The following is a 10,980-nucleotide window of genomic DNA, read 5'->3' as shown; positions in this document are numbered from 1 at the left end:
AGCCTCCGGTGCACCTCGCACGCCTCGCACACGCCCTCCTGCCGGTCAGCTGACTTTCTCCTCCGCCTCAGCCAACTCTGCCACGCAGAGCAGGTGGGAACTGAATGGAGGCCTTGCAGGATTCTGAGTCCCAGCTCTGACACCCACCTGGCTCAGCACCTGCCTCCTTAGCCTCCAGCTGCACGGGTGGCTGCAGGCATCAGGGTGTGATGGCAAATGTGGCGGCGAACGTGGCCGGTCCGGTCAGAGGTCTCTGCATCCTCCGTGGCTGGTCCAGTCAGAGGTCTCTGCATCCTCCACACCTGTGGCCAGGTGAGGCCCAGCCTGTGTCCCTCCCAGCTCTACTGACGATGGCAGGACGCTGAGACCCTGAGCCCGTGTATCCTTGGTTCTTGGTGCTTTGCAATGCCCCTGGCCCTGGCTGCAGCCGCCCCCTGGCTGGGCCCTGAGCCTGCCCGCCCTACAACACTCACTCTTCAGGAAGAGGGAGCATCAGCTGAGAGAGCAAATAGATGTAAGGGGAGAGGGTGCTTCCCGAGACACTCAGTGGGGCCAGGGCTCCTGGGTCTCCTGCCTTGACCATTCTGTCCATCTGTGGGAGGGCCTTGGTCTCTCTGCTTTGGGGCTGGGTGCTGGGGCTAGGGGATTGCAGCCACAGCCACTCCACGGCACTGGTTGGGAGCTTGGATCACCTGGGCGCAGAGGAAGCTTTGATGGCAAGGGTTGGTGTGGCTCATCTCGCCCACCCCACAGCCATCGCCGCCCCACAGACACCTCCGGATCCCAGCCTGCCGTCCCTCCTCCTGAGCCTACATTAGGCTCCATCCTTCCCCAGGCCCCATGCCACCAGCAAGAACAGCCCAGCCAATGCAGACTGCACCCCTCAGCCTCAGCTGGGACTGAGCACCCCGCCCTGTGCTTGCCCAGTGTGCTCTCCCAGGCCCCTGAGGCAGGTGGCCTGACCCCGTCTTCAGAGGGGAAAGCCGACTCTCGGGGAGGCCACACAGCCATGGGGAGTGGGCACAGAAGGAACCAGCTCCGTGCCAGGCTGTGTCAAGCTGACATTTGGTGCCTAGAAGCAGCCGTGGCCTCTGCAGGGCTTCCCGGCGCAGGTGTGGGCTCTTCCAGTGCAGAACGTGGGCTGCACCAGCTTTGGGGCGCACCGCTTACGGGGTAAGGCCATGCCCGTGGTTGCTGGCTGACGCCAGGAGTAAACACAGACACCAAAATAGCGCAACCCAGACCCGGCTGGGTGGCAGGCGCTGACGGTGCCTCTCGAAGGGGCAGCAGGGGCAGCTGCAGATGAGGCACGAAGCCCCAGGACTGGCTGCCAGCCCTCAAAGAGCCCCTGGGTCCCCCCAGCACAAGTCTCTGCGTGAAGCCCCCAGCAGGAGAAGGGCTTGCTGCCCCGAGCCCAACACAGCACGAGACAGAGGCTTCACTGAGTCCAGACCCTGCACTGGCCCTGCCCTGGATTGTAAGTCCAGGGCCAAGCCAGCCCCTACCCTGGATCTCCCCAGACCCTCTCTGTGGGAACCCAGGGGCCAGGGCCGCTTGACCACATCTTGGTAGCTCTCATCTGGGACCTCATCTTTAATCTCAGCAACTCAGGGATCAAAGAGAAAAGCAAGGCCGAGGCAGACGATCCTGGGGTTTCTTGCTCAAGCATTCGGATCATTAAACAAATGAAAAAAATCAAAGAAAAGGACAGCCAGGCTGCTGCCTGTGGATCTGTCTGCCCTCCCCGGAGGCCAGCGCCACACACCCCTCCCCCCCCTCCCTCTCCTCTGTCTGTCTTTCCTGATGGAGGCCCCGGCGTGGGGTCCGTGTTCGGGGAGCGCCTCACTCCCTTTGTGTCGCTGTAACAAACGCCCTGGACTGGGTTGTATATAAGCACGGAGACTTTCCGGAGGCTGGAAGTCCAGCACTGAGTCTTTAGCAGGGTCCTGCTTGGCAAGAGCTGCTCTCTGCTTCCAGAGGGCGCCTGATTGCTGCCTCCTCCAGAGGGGACGAAGGCCGTGGCCTCACATGGTGCAAGGAAGGAGGGTGAGAGGGGGCTCCCTTCCACCTGGAGCCCATCCACAGGTGCTGTCCCGTTCACCCAGAGGCCACATGTCTAAGTGCTGTTGCAGAGGGGACTCTCTTTGAACACAACTTGTGGAGGAGATGTCACTCAAACCAGAGCGGGAAGTGCCAGGAAGGACTCAGGAGTGCCCTACGGCCATGTCCTGGCTTTGGAAGCACAGGAGGCGCCCGGCAGCCTCGCATTTGCTTTTGCTTGAGGAGGAAACACCAGTGCTCCCTTCCCCGTCTCTGCCGCTCCCTCTTCCTGCCAGAGCCCGGGAGGCACCACCCTGCACTGAGAAGCCCCCACAGCAGCCATAGCAGGGACTTCCTTCCGTCCCCATCATCCTCCCCCCGCCCCATCACCTCGTTTACTTTTACAAGAACCCCCGGAGGAAGCAAAACATCCATTCTCCTGTTCTGCAGATGAGGAGACGGGTGGGGACACGCTGAGTGACCCACGGGAGATGGGGACACGGTGAGCGACCCACAGGAGATGGGGACACGCTGAGCGACCCATGGGAGATGGGGACACGCTGAGCGACCCACGGGAGATGGGGGTGGGGACACGCTGAGCGACCCACGGGAGATGGGGGTGGGGACACGCTGAGCGACCCACGGGAGATGGGGGTGGGGACACGCTGAGTGACCCACGGGAGATGGGGACGCTCTGAGTGACCCACGGGAGATGGGGGTGGGGACGCGCTGAGTGACCCCACAGCTCAGAAGTGGAAGGACTGAGTTTCACTCCAGGTCCTGGGACTCCCAGTCCCCAGGGCTGGGGCTCTGGCAGCACCTCCTCACCCTGGTGTGGGAGTGAACGGCACAGGACGCCTGGACTGCAGGTGCAGAGAGAGGATGCAAGGACTACAGGTGCAGAGAGGACGCACCTGCAGACAGGTGGGGGCCCTCAGCAGGAGACACCTGTGTGCAGGAAGTAAGCTGCACCTCGTCACTAGTCACCCACGGGGCCACACACAGACCCTCCTGCTGGCCCCCAGTCAGTGCTTCCCCCCCAGAAGGAGTATCAGAGACAAAACAACAACACATTTAGTTTCAAGATCTGAGTTGGGTTTTATTTGCAACTCTAGAATCGGGCAACACCTCTTTCCATAAAACACAATGAATGCTCTAATGAGCTGAGGGGAGGTCGGTTTCACAGACAGAAGAGGCCCAAGGAAAGCAGACAGAAACCAAAGGTGTGCTGGTCACTTCAAAGTTACTTTTCCTGTAAAGGTTAAAGCAGAGGATTAAAGTCCACGCCTGTGATCCCAGCACTTTGGAAGGCCGAGGCAGGCAGATCACTGGAATTCAGTGGTTCGAGACCAACCTGGCCAACATGGTGAAACCCTGTTTCTACCAAAAATACAAAAATTAGCCGGGTGTGGTGATGCATACCTATAATCCCAGCTACTCAGCAGACCGAGGCAGGAGAACTGCCTGAACCTGGGAGGTGGAGGTTGTAGTGAGCTGAGATTGAACCACGGCACTCTAGCCTGGGCGACAGAGCGAGACTCTATCTCAAAAGAAAAAAAAAAACAAAAAAGGCTGGGTATGTTGGCTCACACCTGTAATCCCAGCACTTTGGGAGGCTGAGGCGGGCAGATCACGAGGCCAGACTGTCCTGGCCAACATGGTGAAACCCTGTCTCTACTAAAAATACAAAAATTAGCCAGGCATGGTGGTGACACACCTGTAGTCCCAGCTACTCAGGAGGCTGAGGCAGGAGAATCACTTGGACCTGGGAGGCGGAGCTTGCAGTGAGCCAAGATCACGCCGCTGTACTCCAGCCTGGGGACAGAGTGAGACTCTGTCTCAAAAAAAAAAAAAAAAAGGGTTAAAGCAGAGGTGACTTCCTTATCATGTCAGCTTCTTGTTGGCTTCTGGTGGCTGTTTGGGGATTCGGCTGCTATCTCTCCCTGGTTTCTGGAAAGGGTGGGGGCGGTCAGATACAGATCTTAGGAACCACAGCATGAGTGACTCCATTTTGGTTTTGCCTGTTGGGCCTCCTGCAGGAGCTCCGTCCAAACCAATGGCCTCTGCATTCAGTTTTCTTTGACGGGAGCAGTTGTCGGCCCCTGCCCAGCACTGGTGGGTCTCGCCTGTTCTGGGGGGTCCATGTAAGTGGATGGCACAGCCCAGACCGCGTCCAGTGTGGCATGAGACTCGTCTGTGTCCTGGTGGCAGTGGTGTACTTGTTTGCGTGGCTGTGCGGTCCTTAGTGATGTGGACACGTGGCGGTCCGCTTGCCATGCCCCTGTGCATTTTCTGGTTGCTTCGGCTGCTGGCTGTAGTGGGGACGGCGGCTGTGAGCCTTCTAGACTGTGCTGCTCGGGGACTCTGGGGCCAGGCACATGCCTAGCTGTCCCTGTGTCTCCAGCACACGAGAGGAGGCATGTGGCTTCTCCAGGCTCAGAAACACACCCAGCCTTCCTGCTGCCCGACCTTTGCTTCCTCACTACCCCGCAGCACCCGGGGCAGGGCCAAGGCCTACATCGGGGCCCACTAGCCTGCTCTTCGTGGCGCTCACTGCCGTCCGTCTGGTCATCCCTCGAAGGGGGACACTCTGAGTTGTGCCTGCCCCCACAACATGCTCCCAGCGCAGAACCTGGAACCCAGCAGTCGCTCAGAAATGTCAGAGTTCAGTGAATCAACACTGGCGGTGTTGGATGACTAATTAACAAAGTCATCTCAAAACAGAGGTGTGATTTGGGGACCCAGTGAGCATTCCTCAAAGTCTCTAAAGAAACAGATCTCATTTCTGAGACCTGGCCCAGCCAGAGCCACCTGCTGTGAACTTGGGATTTCACCAAGAGCTCCCGTTTCATCCTTAAAATGCACTTGAATTACACTTTGTAATGTACTTAAGCTTGTTTTAATATTGAAACAATGTTATTTTTATTTTTTTTTTCTAGATGAAGTCTCGCTCTGTCACCCAGGCATTGGCATTGGCGTCATCTCGGCTCACTGCAACCTCCACCTCCCGGGTTCAAGCGATTCTCCTGCCTCAGCCTCCTGAGTAGCTGGAATTACGGGCGCCCACCACCACACCTGGCTAATTTTTGTATTTCTGGTAGAGACAGGGTCTCACCATGTTGGTCAAGCTGGTCTCGAACTCCTGACCTCAGGTGATCTGCCCACCTCGGCCTCCCAAAGTGCTGGGATTGCAGGTGTGAGCTACGGCACCCGGCCTGAAACAATATTTTAAACTGCTGGTCAGGTCAAGAGTTTATCTGCCTCTGCACAAGCCCCGCCCCCCTTTCCTGGGCAGGGGTTGGGTGGGGAGATGTCTCAGTGCCCCGCAGCCCAGTCCCTTCTCTCCCCGCACTGTCCCTGCCCCGACCCTCACACTGCCCGGTCCTGCAGAAGAGAAGCAGCCCGTTTGGGAAGCTGGTAATGCTCACCAGTCGGTCACCAGCGTTGGTACCGCTTTGGCTGTCGGAAGCCAGCTGGGCCTGGGAACACATGGGAACAACTCCCATTGCAGAGGAAGAGTCTCCCGGTCCCTCGGGAGCATGGAAGCGCAGCCACACAGCGCCTGTTTGAGGCAAGGCTCTCAATACCTTGCCCTCTGTGCCCAACACCTTGGTCTTCTGCTAGGGGTCCTCACAGTCTGGGGAAACTGAGTCCACATGGGCCTCAGGGCTGGAGCTTGGAGCCCAGAGCACCCAGTCAGCACATTCTATCCTCCTGGTCGGTGATTGTTTGGACGTGGACACACGACCCCAGCTAGGCCCATCAAGGTGGAGCGTGAGCTTTTGGCTGGGATGCTGGTGCGAGGTTACTTTGTCTTGCTGGAGGCGAATCATGAAGCTTGCAGCCTTAGAAGCTGCCAGAAGCATCTTGGGATCTCAGGATGAAGATGGAACTGCACATGCACACAGAGCGCTCAGCAATAGTGTTGAGCTGCTGGATCAAGTCACACCTGAAATTGAACTTTGTTCTAGACTTTTCATCACACAAATCAATACATTCCCTTTGCTAAGCCATTTGGGGTTGAGATTTTTGCCTCTAGCAACTAGAAACTGGGAAGATTCCTGGCTAAGATGCGCATGGGAGGGGCCAAAGCAGGAGGACCCTGTGGGGTCCACCTGTCGCAGCCCCAGGATCTGAACTGTCAGTTCTGCAATCTGAGGAGCTGGCCCTGTCTCAGCACATTTTTAACTGTGACTCCTTAGCCGCCGTGGCCACGCATAATTCAGCACAGCTGCGAGTTTCTTGGAGCTCAGGACAGAGCAGCTCAGAATTGTCGAGCAACATTTGTACTTCTGGGCGATGCACACACCCTGACATTCCTCCCATTTCCTTCCGTCCTGGGCCCCAGTTCTTCCCAGACGCCATGCAGAGGCAGCAGCGGGGCGGGGTCAGACAGGGCTGGAACCAGCCACGTGTAGTCCCACCATGCAGTGGGTCAGAAGCCAGGACCAAGGCAGCACCGTTGTGGGCAGCCCCGGGTCAACCCCACGCGCTTCTCTCCAGGACCAAGGAGGCATCATCATGGCCAACCCTGGGCCAACCCCGGGCCAACCCCGGGCCAACCCCACGTACTTCTCTCCAGACACAGGACAAAGCCGTTTCAGAAGGACCTGGTGGTGGAAGGTGATCCACAGGAGACAAAAATGGGCAGAGAAAAACACAGGCATCCACAGGACACGCCATGGCCAGGGTGTGTTTGCTTGGCCTCACCACCATTAAGACGATGAAAATTAAACAGCAGTGGTAACGCGTGTGCTTAGAGCCTGGCGGAGACAGCCCCCTTGGTAATGGAAGCCCGGGAGGGAATGCAATGAACAGACAGACTCCCATCAGCACATCTGGCACAGGGGTTTGGAGGACAATTTAGTGGAATCTCCCAGAACTTACCTGGCACTTCCACCTCTAGAGGTCTGTGCTGTGGAAATACTTGCACAAACAGAGAGAGGTCACCATACAAATATGTCCAGTGCAACATCGATGGTAAAACAAAGTAATGATGATTGTGACAGGAGAACTCTGTCTTCCAATCAGAGGCCAGTTAGAGAAGGTAAAAGACGCCAGTGTAAGAAGAACGAGCCTCTGCTATAGAGGAGATGCAAGAAAGCCACCAATCGAGGTGTGAGTGCAGGGAAGCCCACGCCTTGTGCCTGTTTATGCAGAAAACAAAATCTGGGCAGGTCCACCCCAAACTGCTGGCCGTGCTCCCTCTGGAGGTCCTGCCCAGGACCAAAGGGGCTTTCAAGCCTCCGAGGGCTCCCCCATGGTGCCCTGGGGTTGTAGGATCCCTCCTTCCTGAAAGCCCCTCCTGCGAGTCAGCTCCCTTGCCTCACTTCTTCCCACCTGTCACCGCTCAAGCTGGCTGTGATCATGGTGGCAATGCAGGACCCAGCAGTTGAGCCACAGGAATTTCCCTGGAGCTGCCTCTGTGTGAGCCCTGGCCAGACATACCAAGAGACAGGGAGGGGGTGAGGGGACGAGCCAGCCCTCCAGCCACTCCCAGACAACAGGGCAGGGCAGGGCCAGGGGAGTGACCAGGATTCTCTCAGGTGGAGGGTGCAGAGGGCGTGGGTGAGTGAGCAGGGGTTGGAGGCCCTCAGCAGCTGCATGAGAGGGCGGGGCAGAGACAAGACCAGAACCCAAGTTCCTGGGAGGCCTGGAATGACAACTTTATTCCTGGGATTTTATTCCTAGGATGACGGTGCTGAGCGAGGTCTGGGCAGAAAGAAGGAACTTCTGGGCAGGAGAACTTCCGGGGACTGTACCAGGCAGCGTGGAGCTCTGAGCACGGAGCAGCCTGAGCATGGAGCAGCCCAGCGAGGGTGGCTTTGGCTGAAGGTGACCTGACTTGCAGGTTGACGCTGGTGATGGAGAGAGGTCTGGAGAGAGAAAGGCGACGATCCAGGAGGATTTCCCCTTTGCTATGCTGCTGGCCCCTCCCCTTCAGCCCCACTAAGAGGTGCTGGCACCCATCACAGCACACGGCAGCCGAAATGCCAGCTGGGAGGGCTGCTGTCGTAGGTCAGGTTCCCTGGAGGCTGAAGACAGGGATTGCTGTGCCAGTGATTCTTTGGGAGGTGCTTGTTTTAATCTGCTTGGGCTGCTGTAACAAAATCCACTAGACTGTGTGGCTTATAAACAACAGAAATTCATTTCTCACCGTTCTGGAGGCTGGAAGCTCAAGATCAAGGCATGGGAATATTCTGGGCTGGATGAGGGGCTGCTGTCTAAGAGCTGGCACCTCCTCTCCGTGTCCTTGCATGGGAAAAGGGGTCGGGTCTCTCTGGGGTCCCTTTTATGAGGGCACTCATCCCATTCATGAGGGCTCTGCCTTCGAGACCTCATCACCTCCCAAAGGCCTCATCTCCTGAAACCATCACGTTGGCGGCTAGGATTTCTACATGGGAATTTAGAAGAACACCAACATTCAGGCGTGCTCCCTGGAGAAAGGCGGGTGGGATGCAAGATGGGAGGAGCTGAGCTGGGAGGGGCTCTCAGCCGGACACATGGCCATGTCTGCTGGGCTGAGCCTCAGTTTTCAAGGTGAGCTCAGAGTCCGGGGGAGACTAAGGGCTCTGGTGACACTAAGGCCAGATGCGCCTCTCATGGGGGCCTGGAGCCCTGGACAGTTGACAAGACCAAAAGTCATTTTGAGTTCCCATTGGTCCTGCCATGCAGGAGGCTCCCAGCCACTCCTTAGATGCAGACAGCGGGGCTTCCCAAGAGCTGCACAAATTGCTGGAGTGGGAGGCGCTTTGGCCGCGCAGGGGCCCCGTGGAGGGCGGATCAGGCAGGAAGGGACATGGTGCCTGGGGCCCCTGACCCTCTGGCTATGTTGGAGGCATTCCAGCAAGGCTGGCCCGGGGCCTTTGGGGTGGGGGTGGCCTGGGACCCCATCTGTGTGCTGCTGCCACCCACTGTGGGACTTTGGGCATGTCTCTCCATAGCATGAGCCCCAGCCTTGGCAGCTATGCAACGTGTGGATGCAGCAGGACCTGCCTTGCAAGGAAGCCCTAGGAGGGCGGCTGCCCTTGGGGATGCCCCATAATTGACCCAGTATGGTGACCCTAAGCTGATGAGCCTGAAGGCATGTACCCATACATGCAGTACCCATGCACAGAAATGCACACACACACACACACATGTACATGCACGTATACACATACTGCACATACGTGTGTGCACACACCCCAGCCTTGGGTAGCTCTAGCTGCTCCTCAGGCTCTGCCACCCTGCTGGGAGCTGGCTGTGAGGCCCACACAGGGTCACAGAGGACCTGTGCTCAAGGCCCTGCCCACTTTCTCTGTTCCTTGTGTTTGGAACGAAACCTCCGTGGTCCTCACCCCGGAACTGACGCTGTGTCTCCCCATCACAGGCACGCCCGGCCCTGGCCCAGGGGACAGCTGGCTCCACACACCCTCCTCCTTCTGTTCCAAAAAGGGCATTACAGACTTCTGGATGCAAAGCTTCGCTCCACCACTTACCATCTTTTTCACTTTGGGCAAATTATTGAATTGTACTGTGCCCCGGTTTCCTCGTCTGAACAATGGGTTCATATCAGAGTGCATGGCTGTGTGGATTAAATGTGCTCTTCCTCATCGAGCCCAGGGCTGCGACTCTGGCAAGTGCTCAGCCAGTGTAGGCTTGAAAGGGAAATTGGAGGCCTTGTTCCACAGATGGGTGACCTGGGTCTAGGGACCTTGTTCCACAGATGGGTGACTGGAGTCCAGGGAAAGGCAGGTGCTTTGCCGCAGGTCCCATGACTTCACAGGTGACCTGGACTCCTGCCTGGCTCACGGCAGCTTCATTCCTGCTCACCCGCCTGTGGCCCAGGCAGCTCTGCACAGCCATTTACTCAGAAGTTCTCATTTCACTTCTTTTGTATTATTGTTTGATTTTATTCACATCAAGACCTTCAAGAGCCTCAGGGAGGAAAGCACAGAGATGATCACATTACTGTAACTGAAAATTAATGGACTGCTGGCAGTTCTAGAAGAAAAACAAATTATCTAAATATTTTAGATGGGAAAATAGAATGTTTTCAATTTGCAGCTGCAGGTTCCGCACCATTCCCCACTCCATTGCCAGATCCCGCCACTGCGAGCGAGCTTTGGCCCCGCTGTGAGTTAGCCACTGCGAGCCCTGAGATTGCAGGGAGAGGCGAGGCTGCTGTGGATGCTGTGGGGCAGCAGTTACCCTGTCCTTGCAAGGGCCACGCCTCTGATCTGAGCTCTAGGAACTGGGGCCTTGCTCTAGGGGTGAAGGTAGCCCCAGACCTCCCAGAGTCTGGGTGGGCCTGGTTGATGAGGCAGCACTCTGACTACTGGCTTTACAAAGAGAAAACTGCAAGTTCAGCTTCCACTGGTTACCCAATGCCAGATGTTGGCCCCAACTGTGCCCCTTCCAAGACTGCCTTCCCTTTTCCTCTCCTCCTTCTCAGCTTCTCAATCTTCATGGTCCACCTCTTCCAGGCAGCCCACTGTGACTAATCCAGGACATGGCTCCCACTCTCTGAACTCATGGCACCCACACAGTACTGACCACGAGATCCGGTGCTGAAATCTACACTGTTCCAACTGCCACTTGTGTAGATGCTGCTGGTAGATGTGCCTGTGCACATCACCTTGGCCCTCTCCTTTCTGTGCACGCCAGTGGTTTCTTACTGCAAGAACTGGCGACTCCCTCCTGAGGGCAAATAAACAGCATTGAGACACCATTTTGTACCCACAAGTCCTGCTGCCATCAAAGACCAACAATACCCAGTGTTGACAGAGACGCAGAGCAGCTGGACCTCACACATCACTGGCAGAAGCGTGAAATGCTTACCATCTTTGTTGTTGTTGTTGTTTTGAGATGCAGTTGCGCTCTGTCGCCCAGGCTGGAGTGCAGTGGCGCAATCTCAGCTCACTGCAACCTCTGCCTCCAGGGTTCAAGCAATTCTGC

This window comes from Rhinopithecus roxellana, chromosome 13 (genome assembly GCF_007565055.1).
Source record: "Rhinopithecus roxellana isolate Shanxi Qingling chromosome 13, ASM756505v1, whole genome shotgun sequence".
Taxonomy (NCBI): Eukaryota; Metazoa; Chordata; class Mammalia; order Primates; family Cercopithecidae; genus Rhinopithecus; species Rhinopithecus roxellana.
Note: the sequence above shows the minus strand (reverse complement) of the source record.